We start from the raw sequence: 15,655 nt of genomic DNA, 5'->3' as shown, positions 1-15,655 counted from the left end.
GTATAATGGTCAAATTTAGCTGCTGCTTTTTTTGATATGTCTTACAGTCACAGCAAGAGCAAGCATATAATATGTTGGGCTCAGTAAAATAAAAAGTCCTCAAATTATAAAAGTTGCTTTCTACATTTTTAGACCTCAGATATTTTGATGTATTACCTGATATACTACCCTCTAGAATGGTCAACATAAATTTAGACAATTGTTTTGTATATGATACACTTGCTTGATGGGAATGAATGACATTTATAGCAGTAGCCCACAAAGCCTCTTATGGTAGCAGTGCACCTGGAATAATAAAACTGCAAGGGAGTTAAAAAAGTATATTTAATGCAGTAGAGCTGAGGGAGTTCACTGTTTGGGTACATTGCAAACAAAACTGTTAACTGTTTCTTTGGGAATTTTTAAAAGCTTTCTTTGGTAAAAAAAAAAAAAAAAATCACCATTTTTTAAAAGTAGAAATATAAGATTATTTTTAGACTGGTTAACAGTCCATTCAAAGTACCCTGGAGACTCAGAGATGGCAACAAGAGATGATGTCTGTCCTTAAACACTGTAGAATCTGGGTTAGAGACACTTGTGCTAACCACAGGAAAAATAAATAAGGGAATATGCAGTGAGTGGGGCCCTTCTTAAGAATAAGAGATGGAGTAGAGTGGAATTAAGGCAGCTATGCCAAGGAGATGGCGTTCAAGCTGGATCAGAAGGAGCAGTGGAGTCTAGCTGGCTCGTGGAAAACGTTCCATGAGCCGTGAGTTTGAGGTTAAAAAGTATACATTATTTTGGAGTTATGACTTATGGTTCAATGTGGTTAGGTCATAGAATGCTTGAAGAGATGCCATGGGAGAGGAAATGAATGAAATTTGAGTTTGGGTGCTTTGTTCTGTAGGTCCAAAGTAAAGTCACCAAAGCAATTTCAGAAAGAGAAATGATGAATATTTCATTAATTTAACTGGATTAGCCAAGTGAGAAAGAGGGGACCAGGAGACAGTTATACTTATTTTGCAACTCCTGGGTGGGTGGGCCACCATTGACCACAGCCTAGGTAAGTGGAGCACTTGAGAGTTGTACACACTGCAGGCCCTGGCAGGAGACTGAATAGATTGTTGTTGTTGTGGTCCTGGAGAGGGATAAGGATCCTCACCAGGACAATGGAAGTCAAAAAACAGAGTGCATAAAACAGATCACAACAGGGTGAATCCACAAAAATTGGCAGTAGCTAGACCTCAGGGAGTGTGGGACAAGAAGTAAAAGTACTGAAATTTCTGGATTTTGTGCCTGGCAAATTGGCAATGGCATTAACCTAGATGGAAGACTGGAGGGGAACGAGTATGAGAGGGTAATTAATTTGGTCTGAGACACAGAGTTGGAGATGCCTGCAGGACATGCAGATGGAGATGTCTACAGGCAGCTGTAAATTTCAGTCTGGAGCTCAGGAGAATTCACTGTCAAGCCTGAGAATTTTTATGCATTGCTTTCCCATCTCAGGAAGCCTGACAGAAAATGGGCTGGGAACCAAATCTTATATGAGGAGAATCTTAAATAGATTGCCACAGAAGCTTCCTTTTGTCTGAATTCCCTCTCCTGTGGATGAGTCAAGGGAGGTAAAGAAAGAAGAAATCACTATACTACTGAATCTTCTCTGGCAAAGAAGCTGCCCCTTTTTTAAAACACTGCCAACTGCTATGTTGCTTCACCCAACCCCCTTCCTATTGTCATCCTGAGATTTACAAGCAGATTCGTCTCCCCTGTGAACTGAGTTCTCATTTCCTCACATCCTAGAAACATATATAGGAGAATCTTTGGTATCATCTTGATCTTGAAAGCTTTTCTTTTTCTATTTTTATGTGTTAATTGCAATCACTCTTTACCTCATACTTTCAGGGGTGCGTACTAGGTACCAGGCACATGTAGGAGGTGCTTTACACTTATTTTCTCTGTTCTTCACAACTCATTTGCAATTTGCAGGCACCCCACTTTATTTTACAAATGAACAAGAGGGACTCCAAGAGACTGAATAAATTTACTTAGCTAATATGTGGCAGAGCTATACTTCCACTTTCCCCATTTTGTGGCATGGTATCTTCACCAGCCTGTGGTGAAGCTCAGATGATTCTTTACCTAGAAAAGCCAAATTCTCCTACATGTAAATCAATATCACCAGGCCAAATCAAAATGATGCTCTTGTCTAACCTCATTCCTACTATTATTTCCCAAGAACAAGTATAAATTATCTAAAATATCTTGTACACACCCATACACACACGGGCAAATTAAGTTCTGTTTTTTTTGAGACAGAGTCTCTCACTGTCAGCCAGGCTGAAGTCAGTGGTGCAACCTCGGCTCACTGCAACCCCTGCCTCCCAGGTTCAAGCGATTCTCCTGCCTCAGCCTCCCAAATGTCTGGGATTACAGCTATGCATCACCACGCCTGGCTAATATTTTGTATTTTTTGTAGAGATGGGGTTTCACTATGTTGACCAGGCTGGCCTTGAACTCCTGACCTCATGATCCGCCCACCTCAGCCTCCCGAAGTGCTGGGATTACAGGCATGAGTCACCATGCCCAGCCCAAATTAAGTTCTTTAATCAACTTTATTGAGATTTTATATACATATATATATAAACATACTATATATATACACACACACATACACACACACACACACCCCTAATAAATATACCCCTTTCAAGTATATAGTTAATTAGTTTTGGCAACTATATATACTCATGTAACCACAACAACAATCGAGATCTACAACATTTTCATCATGTCAAAAAGTTTCCTCTTGCCCATCTGTGATAAATCCTGCATTCCCCTCTCCTAGCCCCAGGCAACACTGATCTGTTAACTATCACTCAGATTAATTCTTGTGAAACTTTATTCTTATCTTGCTGCTTCCTTACTCGAACACTTCCAGAGTTTCCTTGTTGTAAGAAAGGCAGAGCTTCCCAACTCATTCATGTATATGTTATTTATAAGACACGCTAGGATACGTGAAGCTCAGGGGCCACTGGCCACCCTAGGCCTTGCCTGGCTACCATGAGGACTACGAGGAAGCAATAGCTCAATTCAAAATTTTGGCTGCTACATTAGAGATCTCAAAATACAGTGGCTTAAACAAAATAGAAGTGAAATTTTAGCTCACAAAATGCATATGTGAGTAACCCGAACTATGGCTGCCTGAAGGTGTCTGGGACTCGGGATCCTTCTCTCTGGCTACTCTACAACGCTGAGGTGTTTGCTTTGCTCACATGGACCCAAGCAGCAGCCTACTTCCACATTTCACACAATAGGCCAGACAATGGGAAAGTTAAAGGGAAGGAAGCATACCTCTTCCCTTTAAGGACCTACTCAGAAGCACACACCACTTTCATTGACACCACACAGCTACAAGGAAGGGTCGTAAATGCTTTTTGTTCCGAACACTCATGCATCGGGTTAAACCAGGAATTTCAATAACCACACAGAAAGAATGGGTAATGAGTACTGGTGTCAACTAGCAAATCTCTGCCACACTCCTCAGTACCTGCAGAATAAAGTCTTCCACTACCTGATTATTTTTCCAAATCTATCTCCCTTAATACTTTCCCAAATATCACTAGAAACCAGCCAGCGGGACCAATCCTAGTCCACTCATTGCCTCTAACATCCCATATATCCTGTGTCTCTTTGATTTTGCTCTCACCATGGTTCTTCGCTGGCATAACCTCATCTCCACAATTTCAGCTTGTACTCAACTTTGAAGTCCCAGCTCAGCAGCCACCTATTACATAAAGTTTCTCCTGACTACTCTAGTCCACAACAATTCATTCTTCTTGGAGCTCAGCATTAATTTGTTACCATGACATCTAGTTTGATGTTTGTATTTTCAATTTATATATATATATAGTCAGGCCTCTGAGCCTAAGCTAAGCCATCATATCCCCTGTGACCTGCATGTACACATCCAGATGGCCGGTTCCTGCCTTAACTGATGACATTCCACCACAAAAGAAGTGAAAATGGCCTGTTCCTGCCTTAACTGATGACATTGTCTTGTGAAATTCCTTCTCCTGGCTCATCCTGGCTCAAAAGCTCCCCGAATGAGCACCTTGTGACCCCCATTCCTGCCCGCCAGAGAAAAACCCCCTTTTTCCTTTACCTACCCAAATCCTATAAAACGGCCCCACCCCTATCTCCCTTAGCTGACTCTCTTTTCGCACTCAGCCCGCCTGCACCCAGGTGAAATAAACAACCTTGTTGCTCACACAAAGCCTATTTGGTGGTCTCTTCACTCGGACGCGCATGAAATTTGGTGCTGTGAATCGGGTCGGGGGACCTCCCTTGGGAGATCAATTCCCTGTCCTCCTGCTCTTTGCTCCATGAAAAAGATCCACCTACGACCTCGGGTCCTCAGACCCACCAACCCAAGGAACATCTCACCAATTATAAATCGGGTAAGCAGCCTCTTCTTACTCTCTTCTCCAACCTCTGTCACTATCCCTCAACCACTTTCTCCTTTCAATCTTGGCTCCACCCTTCAATCTCTCCCTTCTCTTTATTTCAGTTCCTTTCCTTTTCTGGTAGAGACAGGAGACGCGTTTTATCTGTGGACCCAAAACTCCGGCGCCAGTCATGGACTCGGGAAGACAGTCTTCCCTTGGTGTTTAATCACGCGGGGACGCCTGCCTGATTATTCACCCACATTTCAGAGGTGTCTGACCATGCGGGGACGCCTGCCTTGGTCCTTCACCCTTAGTGGCAAGTACCGCTTTTCGGTGGGGCAAGAATCCCCCAACCTCTTCTCTCCATGTCTGTACCCCTTCTCTGCTTTTCTAGGGGGCAAGAACTCCCCAACCCCTTCTCCTTCACCCTTAGCAACAAGTACTGCTTTTCTAGAGGGCAAGAACCCCGCAACCCCTTCTCTCCGTGTCTGTACCCCTTCTCCGCTTTTCTAGGGGGCAAGAACACCCCAACCCCTTCTCCTTCACCCTTAGCGGCAAGTACTGCTTTTCTAGGGGGCAAGAACCCCCCAACTCCTTCTCTCCGTGTCTCTACCCCTTCTCTGCTTTTCTGGGGGCAAGAACCCCCCAATCCCTTATTTCCGAGTCCTGACCTCTTATCTCTGTGCCCCGATTCCTTATTTCCATGCCCCGACCTCTTATCTCTGCACCCCAACCCCTTATTTCCATGCCCCAACCCCTTTCCCGCTTTTCTAGGGGGCAAGAACCCCCCCGACCTCTTCTCTCCGTGTCTCTACTCTCTCTTTTCTCTAGGCTTGCCTCTTTCACTAGGGGCAAGCTTCCGCCCTCCATTCTCCCTTCTTCTCCCTTAGCCTGTGTTCTTAAAAACCTAAAACCTCCTCAACTCACACCTGACCTAAAGCCTAAATGCCTTATTTTCTTCTGCAGTGCTGCTTGACCCCAATACAAACTCGACAGTGGTTCCAAATAGCCAGAAAACAGCACTTTCAATTTTTCCATCCTACAAGATCTAAATAATTCTTGTCGTAAAATGGGCAAATGGTCTGAGGTGCCTGACGTCCAGGCATTCTTTTACACATTGGTCCCTCGCTAGTCTCTGTTCCCAATGCAACTCATCCCAGATCTTCCATCTTTCCCTCCTGCCTGTCCCCTCAGTCCCAACCCTAAGTGTTGCTGAGTCTTTCTAATCTTCCTTTTCTACAGACCCACCTGACTTCTCCCCTCCTTGCCAGGCTGAGCTAAGTCCCAATTCTTCCTCAGCCTCTGCTCTTCCACCCTATAATCCTTTTATCACCTCCCCTCCTCACACTCCGTCCGGCTTACAGTTTCGTTCCTCGACTAGCCCTCCCCAACCTGCCCAGCAATTTCCTCTTAAAAAGGTGGCTGGGGCTAAAGGCATAGTGAAGGTTAATGCCCCTTTTTCTTTATCGGACCTCTCCCAAATCAGTTAGCGTTTAGGCTCTTTTTCATCAAATATGAAAAACCCAGCCCAGTTCATGGCTCGTTTGGCAGCAACCCTGAGACACTTTACAGCCCTAGACCCTAAAAGGTCAAAAGGCCATCTTATTCTCAATATACATTTTATTACCCAATCGCTCCCGACTTTAAATAAAGCTCCAAAAGTTAAATTCCAGCCCTCAAACCCCACAACAGGACTTAATTAACCTCACCTTCAAGGTGTACAATAATAGAAAAAAGTTGCAATTCCTTGCCTCCACTATGAGACAAACCCCAGCCACATCTCCCACACACAAGAACTTCCAAACGCCTGAACCACAGCAGCCAGGCATTCCTCCAGAACCTCCTCTCCCAGGAGCTTGCTGCAAGTGTGGGAAATCTGGCCACCGGGCCAAGGAATGCCCAGAGCCCGGGATTCCTCCTAAGCCACCTCCCATCTGTGTAGGACCCCACTGAAAATCGGACTGTTCAACTCACCTGGCAGCCACTCCCAGAGCCCCTGGAACTCTGGCCCAAGGCTCTCTGACTGACTCCTTCCCAGATCTTCTCGGTTTAGCAGCTGAAGACTGACACTGCCCGATCACCTCGGAAACCCCCTAAACCATCACGGACACCGAGATTCAGGTAACTCTCACAGTAGAAGGTAAGTCCGTCCCCTTCTTAATCAATATGGAAGCTACCCACTCCACATTACCTTCTTTTCAAGGGCCTGTTTCCCTTGCCTCCATAACTGTTGTAGGTACTGATGGCCAGGCTTCTAAACCTCTTAAAACTCCCCAACTCTGGTGCCAACTCAGACAATACTCTTTTAAGCACTCCTTTTTAGTTATCCCCACCTGCCCAGTTCCCTTATTAGGCCGAGACACTTTAACTAAATTATCTGCTTCCCTGACTATTCCAGGGCTACAGCCACACCTCATTGCCGCCTTTTCCCCCAGTTCAAAGCCTCCTTAACATTCTCCCCTTGTATCTTCCCACCTTAACCTACCAGGATAAGACACCTCTACTCCCTCCTTAGCGACCGATTATGCACCCCTTACCATCCCATCAAAACCTAATCACTCTAACCTTGCTCAATGCCAATATCCCATCCCACAGCACACTTTAAAAGGATTAAAGTCTGTTATCACTCACCTGTTACAGCATGGCCTTTTAAAGCCTATAAACTCTCCTTACAATTCCCCCATTTTACCTGTCCTAAAACTAGATAAGACTTACAGGTTAGTTCAGGATCTGCACCTTATCAACCAAATTGTGTTGCCTATCCACCCCATGGTGCCAAACCCATATACTTTCCTATCCTCAATACCTCCCTCCACAATCCATTATTCTGTTCTGGATCTCAAACATGCTTTCTTTATTATTCCTTTGCACCCTTCATCCCAGCCTCTCTTCGCTTTCACTTGGACTGACCCTGACACCCATCAGGCTCAGCAAATTACTTGGGCTGTACTGCCACAAGGCTTCACAGACAGCCCCCATTACTTCAGTCAAGCCCAGATTTCTTCCTCATCTGTTACCTATTTTGGCATAATTCTCGTAAAAACACATGTGCTCTCCGCGCTGATCGTGTCTGACTAATCTCCCAAACCTCAATCCCTTCTATAAAAAAACAACTCCTTTCCTCCCTAGGCATAGTTAGTGTGGTTGGAATTCTTACACAAGAGCTGGGACCGCACCCTGTAGCGTTTCTGTCCAAACAACTTGACCTTACTGTTTTAGCCTAGCCCTCATGTCTGCGTGCAGTGGCTGCTGCTGCTTTAATACTTTTAGAGGCTCTAAAAATCACAAACTATGCTCAACTCACTCTCTACAGTTCTCATAACTTCCAAAATCTATTTTCTTCCTCATACCTGACGCATATACTTTCTGCTTCTCGGCTCCTTCAGCTATACTGACTCTTTGTTGAGTCTCCCACAATTACCATTGTTCCTGGCACGGACTTCAGTCCGGCCTCCCACTTTATTCCTGATACCACACCTGACCCTCATGACTGTATCTCTCTGATCCACCTGACATTCACTCCATTTCCCCATATTTCCTTCTTTCCTGTTCCTCACCCTGATCACATTTAGTTTATTGATGGCAGTTCCACCAGGCCTAATCGCCACTAACCAGCAAAGGCAGGCTATGCTATAGTATCTTCCACATCTGTCATTGAGGCTACTGCTCTACCCCGCTCCACTACCTCTCAGCAAGCCGAATTAGTTGCCTTAACTCAAGCCCTCACTCTTGCAAAAGGACTACGCGTCAATATTTATACTGACTCTAAATATGCCTTTCATATTCTGCACCACCATGCTGTTATATAAGCTGAAAGAGGTTTCCTCACTATGCAAGGGTCCTCCATCATTAATGCCTCTTTAATAAAAACTCTGCTCAAGGCCGCTTTACTTCCAAAGGAAGCTGGAGTCATTCACTGCAAAGACCATCAAAAGGTGTCAGATCCCATTGCTCTAGGCAACGCTTATGCTGATAAGGTGGCTAGACAAGAAGCTAGCTTTCCAATTTCTGTCCCTCAAGGCCAGTTTTTCTCCTTCACATCAGTCCCTCCCACCTACTCCCCCGCTGAAACTTCCACCTATCAATCTCTTCCCATACAAGGCAAATGGTTCTTAGACCAAGGAAAATATCTCCTTCCAGCCTCACAGGCCCATTCTATTCTGTCGTCTTTTCCTAACCTCTTCCACGTAAGTTATAAGCCGCTAGCCCGTCTCTTAGAACCTCTCATTTCCTTTCCATCCTGGAAATCTATCCTCAAAGAAATCACTTCTCAGTGTTCCATTTGCTATTCTACTACTCCTCAGGGATTGTTCAGGCCTCCTCCCTTTCCTACACATCAAGCTCGAGGATTTGCCCCTGCCCAGGACTGGCAAATTGACTTTACTCAACATGCCCTGAGTCAGAAAACTAAAATACCTCTTAGTCTAGGTAGACACTTTCACTGGATGGGTAGAGGCCTTTCCTACAGGGTCTGAGAAGGCCACCATGGTTATTTCTTCCCTTCTGTTAGACATAATTGCTTGGTTTGGCCTTCCCACCTCTATACAGTCCGATAGCAGACCGGCCTTTATTAGTCAAATCAGCCAAACATTTTTTCAGGCTCTTGGTATTCAGTGAAACCTTTATATCCCTTACGGTCCTCAGTCTTCAGAAAAGGTAGAATGGACTAATGGTCTTTTAAAAACACACCTCACCAAGCTCAGCCACCAACTTAAAAAGGACTAGACAATACTTTTACCACTTTCCCTTCTCAGAATTCAGGCCTGTCCTCAGAATGCTACAATGTACAGCCCATTTGAGCTCCTGTATGGACGCTCCTTTTTATTAAGCCCCAGTCTCACCAGACCAACTTGGACTGTGCCCCCAAAAACTTGTCATCCCTACTATCTTCTGTCTGGTCATACTCCTATTCACCGTTCTCAACTACTCATACATGCCCTGCTCTTGTTTACACTGCCAGTTTACACTGTTTTTCCAAGCCATCACAGCTGATATCTCCTGGTGCTATCCCCAAACTGCCACTCTAAACTCTTAAAGTAAATAAATAATATTTGCTGGCAGGACTATGCTGAATCTCCTTAGGCACTCTCTAATTAGATGTCCTGTGTCCTCCCAATTCTTAGACCTTTAATACCTGTTTTTCTCCTTCTCTTATTCCGTTTAGTTTTTCAATTCATACAGAACCGTATCCAGGCCATCGCCAATAATTCTAAATGACAAATGTTTCTTCTAACAGTCCCACAATATCACCTCTTACCACAAAATCTTCCTTCAGCTTAATCTCTCTCACTCTAAATTCCCACGCCACCCCTAATCCTGCTCAAAGCAGCCCTGAGAAACATCGCCCATTATCTCTCCATACCACCACCAAAAATTTTCGCTGTCCCAAAACTTTACCACTATTTCATTTTATTTTTCTTATTAATATAAGAAGACAGGAATGTCAGGCCTCTGAGCACAAGCTAAGCCATCATATCCCCTGTGACCTGCACGTACACATCCAGATGGCCGGTTTCTGCCTTAACTGATGACATTCCACCACGAAAGAAGTGAAAATGGCCTGTTCCTGCCTTAACTGATGACATTGTCTTGTGAAATTCCTTCTCCTGGCTCATCCTGGCTCAAAAGCTCCCCTAATGAGCACCTTGTGACCCCCATTCCTGCCCACCAGAGAACAACCCCCCTTTTTCCTTTACCTACCCAAATTCTATAAAACGGCGCCACCCCTATCTCCCTTCGCTGACTCTCTTTTCGGACTCAGCCCGCCTGCACCCAGGTGAAATAAACAGCCTTGTTGCTCACACAAAGCCTGTTTGGTGGTCTCTTCACATGGACATGCATGAAATATATATATATGTGTGTGTGTGTGTATATATATATATATTTTTTTTTTTTTTTTCTGAGACAGAGTCTCACTCTGTCACCCAGGCTGGAGTGCACTGGCATTATCTTGGCTCACTGCAGCCTCTGCCCACCCCCACCGGGCTCGAGCAATCATCCCACCTCAGCCTGCTGAGTAGCTGGGACCTTAGGCGCGTGCCACCACATCAGCAAATTTTTTATATTATTGGTAGAGACAGGGTTTCACCATGTTGCCCAGGCTGGTCTCAAACTCTTGAGCCCAAGCAATCCTCCTGCCCCAGCTTTCCAAAGTGCTGGGATTACAGGCATGAGCCACCATGCCAGGCTACACAGGGGCTCACCGTGTTGCCCAGGCTGGTCTTGAACTCCTGAGCTCCAGCAATCCACCCACTTCCTTCTCCCAAAGTACTTGAGTACAGGCGTGAGCCACTGGGGCCCAGCCTTTTTTTTTTTTTTTCTTTGCTTGTCTGTCTGGTCTTTCTTGGGAGCAAACATCATGCTATTTTTTCCCACTCAGCATTTTGCATAGGCCTAGGCAATACGTCTTATATATCAGTTGCATATCTATTCATTGTGTGTATAAATTAATATATGCATGAATTATGAGACAGTTAAATGAAGTAAAAGCCATTGCCTAAAATGATTCCAACAAGGAGAAACAGCTGTAAAGGAGGCCATCTGTTCTTCTTGACTGGGACAGAGGACACTGGGTTAGCATGGGCTAAGTACTCATTTAGCTGTAAACGGTTGTAGATTGCATCTGCAGAATGCATTTAAAGCTTAGTCAAATCTTATAAATGTCTGAGTGAACTATCAGATTGTACTTTTAGTGTAACAGTATAATAGTGTCCTAGATTTATAAAATGCTTTCACACCTAACCCTAAATCCTTTAGCTTTTAAATATACAAATTTCTTTGACTGGTAGTGTACAAAGTAAAAGCTGAGTGCACATCTCTGAAAAAAAGTCCCTGGAGAGTGAGAAATTGGAGCAGATCACCACTAACTTTGCAATTTCTACACAATTCTAGAAAGTAACTTAAAAAAAAGTGGCATTCCAAAACTTCTGTTCAAGTGTACCAAACAGTGCTTTATTCACTCTTCTTATAATCTTAATGAGGTCAGTTTTTTAGCCAAGATAAAGTGCCCATGAAAAGAGGTAAGAAACATGCCCCAAATTACATAGCAAGTAAGTGATATTGTTGGGATTTGAACAAGTTTTGTTAAAATTCCAAGTCTGTACTCAAATATTTTATAAGAGAGCTACAATATTAACTGATGTCCAAAATAATTCTTAATTTTATGGTTATGACGTATTGTTATTTTAATATATTTCTGCCTTTTGCTAACTAGTATTTATGAATTTTTGTGTGTATATTCAACAGTTATATTCATTTGTTTTGTGTCTGAACACATTTATTTTTGAAAAATATTATATCGAGGACAATCTAGAATTGTCATATGTTTATTTTTTATCTTATTTTATTCTAAGAATTTGGCAAGTATATATATCTCATCTTTAATTCTCTAAGATAAAAAATATCTTAAATCTATTTATCTCCATCAACATTAAGAGAAGCAAAATAGGACTTCTACTTCCAACCAAGATAAAATAACAAGGAACAGATTTACCCTCCTGCTTGAAATAAACAAACAAACAAAGAACAAACATTAACATACTTGAAACAATAATTTTTAAAATATCGGCCGTCAGGGAATAAAGGACAGTGACTTTTAATTAATTAACTAGTAACAAATGAGGTGAGTCTTATTGCTTCCCCAGCTTGTTGCTTTGAGAGAGTTTCCAGGATGTGGTGAAGGGAGGGAGAACCTAGGTACAGCCCAGGTGCATAAATAAAGAACAGCATGCATAAATAAAGAACTCCACAGATGTGGAGTTTCCTCTTTGAGTATTCGCAAGGTACTGATTAGCACATCCAAGAGGATTAGAGAAAGAACTACTGGTACCACAGAGGGCTGGGAATAGTGCCTGTTGTCACTAGCCAGACTGGAAAATGTCATAATTCACAAGGCACCGGATGGAGTACTCAGAAAAGTCCCATCTCAGTAATGGGAAATAATTAACCTTAGAATAAATGTTACTGGCATCTAACAAATTATGAAAACGAGACCTTAGATTTTGCTTCCACATAATTTAACTGTATTCAGAAAAAAGCTCAAGAATATTTATAGAAATACATATATATTCAGCACCCAACAAAGAAAAAATTCACGTTTGACATCCCATCAAAGATTATCAGACCTTCCAAAAATTAGGAAAATGTGATCCATAATGAGAAGAAAATAATCAATCGAAATAGACCCATAACTGGCACAAATGTTAAAATTTGCAGACCAGAACATTAAGAAGAGTAATTATAGAGGTTTTCTATGTATTCAAAACATTAAGTAGAAATGGGAAAGATAATTTTTAAAATATTCAGACTTTTAAAAATGAAAACTACAATGTGTGACATTAAAATATGCTGGATAGAATTAAAAGCAGATTAGCCACTGCAGAAGGAAAGGTTAAGAAACTTCACCGACATAGCAACATAAATTATACAAAAGAAAAGACACAGAGAGAAAAAGGAAAACAGTAAAAAAGAGAATCATTGAGCTATGACAACCTCAAGTGGTCTAATATAGAAGTAATTGGAGTCTTCAAGGGAGAGGAGCATAGCAAAGATTAAAGAAAGAATGCTAGAAAACATTTCAAAATTGATATTAAAAGATCCAAGAATATAAAAAGACACAAGTACACCAAGGCAAAATATAATCGATTTGCTCAAAACCAGTGATACATAGAAAGTCTTTAAAGCCTTCAGAGAAAAAAATCATGTGATATGCAGAGGAACAAACGTGGGATGACAGCCAATTTCTTGACAAAAACAGTATGCAGGATAACATCTTACACTGAAAGAAAAAAAAGGTCAACCTAGAATTCTCTACTGTGTGAAAATATATTTTAAATAAAAATAATTAAAAAAACTTTTTCAGACACACAAAAACTAAAAAAAAAAATCACCTGCAGATCATACTACAAGAAATATTAATAGAAATCTATGGAAAATGATGGCAGTTGGAAATATGGATTTACAAAATGGGATGAAGAGAAGTGGAAATGGTAACTAGATGTGTAAATATATAGGACTATTTTCTTATTACATAAGGCAAGAAAAGGAAATTAAGGCCATCCAAACTGTCTGTTTTTGCAGGCAACATGATCCCCTATGTAGAAAACCCAAAGGAATCTGCAAAAGCACTACTAGAACTAATAAGTGATTTTTGGCAAGGTACAAAAATGCAAAGCCAATATGCCGAAATAAGCTTTTATACACTATCAATAAACAACCATAAATTGAAATTATATAAAATGATACCATTTAGACTAATATCAAAAATATAAAATAAAATGAGGTATTTCTGGGTTAAAAAAAAGACATGCAGGATCCTGCACTTGGAAAGCTATAAAACGCTGTTGACAGAAATTAAGGAAGACCTAAGTAAATGGAGATATATAGCATGTCCATGAACCAAAACACTTAATATTGTTAAGATGATAATTTGCCCCAAATTGATCTTTAGGTTCAGTGTAATCCCAATCAAAATCTCTGCATGTGTTTTTGTAGAAATTGACAAGCTAATTCCAAAATGCATATGAAAATGTCAAAGATCTAACATAGTAAAATAAAGAAGTTGAAAAATCAAAAAAATAAAGGGATAATACTAATGAATTTCAAAACTTCTGATGCTATCAAGAATGTGATACCGGTACTGGTGTCAAGATAGATAAATGAAACAATATAGGGGGTACAAAAATAAACTCTTACATACATGAACAACTGATTTCTGACAACTATACAACACAATTCTTTGGTTAAACAATAATCTTTTCAACAAATAGTGCCAGAACTATTAGAAATCCACATATAAAAAATGTTTTTTTAAAAAGGACTGTAATCTACACATTACGACATGAACAAAGGTAATTGAAACAAATCACATACACAAATGTAGAACTAAAACAATAATTATTTTAGAAGAAAATGTATTAGAAAATCTTTTTGACCTCAGCTTAGCCAAACGTTTCTTAAACATGATACTAAAGCACAGTCCATAAAATAAGAAATTGGTAAATTGTTTATCAAAATTTTAAAAACAGTGCTCATTAGAAGTTTCCATGAAGAAAATCTTAAAAGTCATTGACTAGAAGAAAATATTTATAAGACACATATCTGAAAAAGATCTGATTACAGATTATATCCAGAATATATGAAGAACTCTCCAACTTCAATAATACCAAAACAAATTCCAATTAAAATAGGTAAAATATTTGAAGAGACGCTTCACAATGAAGATACACGAATGGAAAATAGACCTATATAAATGCTCAGCGTCATTATTTATTAGGTAAATTTAAGTTAAAACCACAATATACCACTATACACTTACTAGAAAGGCTAAAATTTAAAAGTCTGACAATACCAAGTGTTAGTGAAGTTGTGAAGAAACTGAATTCTCATATACTATTGCTATGAATATAAAATGGCCAAGCCACTTTAAAAACAGTTTGACGATTTCTTAAATTGTTTAATATATGCCTAAAATATTACTCAGCTAACTTATGCCTAAGTATTTACCCAAGAGAAAACAAGGTGTATTTCCTTCCATAGATGGCTTATACATAGTGTTTATGACAATTTTATTAGCAATAGCCAAAAAAATTGGCAACAACCTAAATTCCATGAACAAATGAATGGATAAAGAAATTGTGTCATATTTATATAATAGACTATTACTCAATACTAAAAGGGAGTAGACTATTGATAAACGCAACAACATGGATAAATTTCAAAGTAGTTATGCTGATTGAAAAAAGTTTAGCAACAAAAAGGAATGACCCATTGTTATATACCATAATGTGGGAAAAATAAAAAAGAATTATACTGAGTGAAAGTAGCTAACCAATAAATAGTACATACTGCATGATTCTATTTATGTAAAACTCTAGAAAATTCAAATTAATCTATAGTAACTAAAACAGATCACTGGTTGGCTCCGGGAGGATTTGGGGGTTGATGTTTATATTCACTATTTTGATTGTAGTAGTGGTTTCGTGGGTGTATACATATGTCACAACTTATCAAATTATAGACATTAAATTTGTGCATTTTGTATGTCAATAAAGCTTTAAAAAATGGGAGACCTTATTATTATTAAAAGAAGATTTAACAAAGTAGGCCAATACATAATGATATTTGATTGATCTACTAGGAAAGATAGAAAGCATTTATTACTTACCGGGACAAGAGAAAGTTCTCTCTGTTTTATAATTCATTGTTCACAAGCTTGTCAAAGGGCAGGGTTC

This window comes from Pan paniscus, chromosome 6 (genome assembly GCF_029289425.2).
Source record: "Pan paniscus chromosome 6, NHGRI_mPanPan1-v2.0_pri, whole genome shotgun sequence".
Taxonomy (NCBI): domain Eukaryota; kingdom Metazoa; phylum Chordata; class Mammalia; order Primates; family Hominidae; genus Pan; species Pan paniscus.
The sequence above is the reverse complement of the archived record's forward strand: the minus strand, read 5'-3'. Positions refer to the sequence as shown.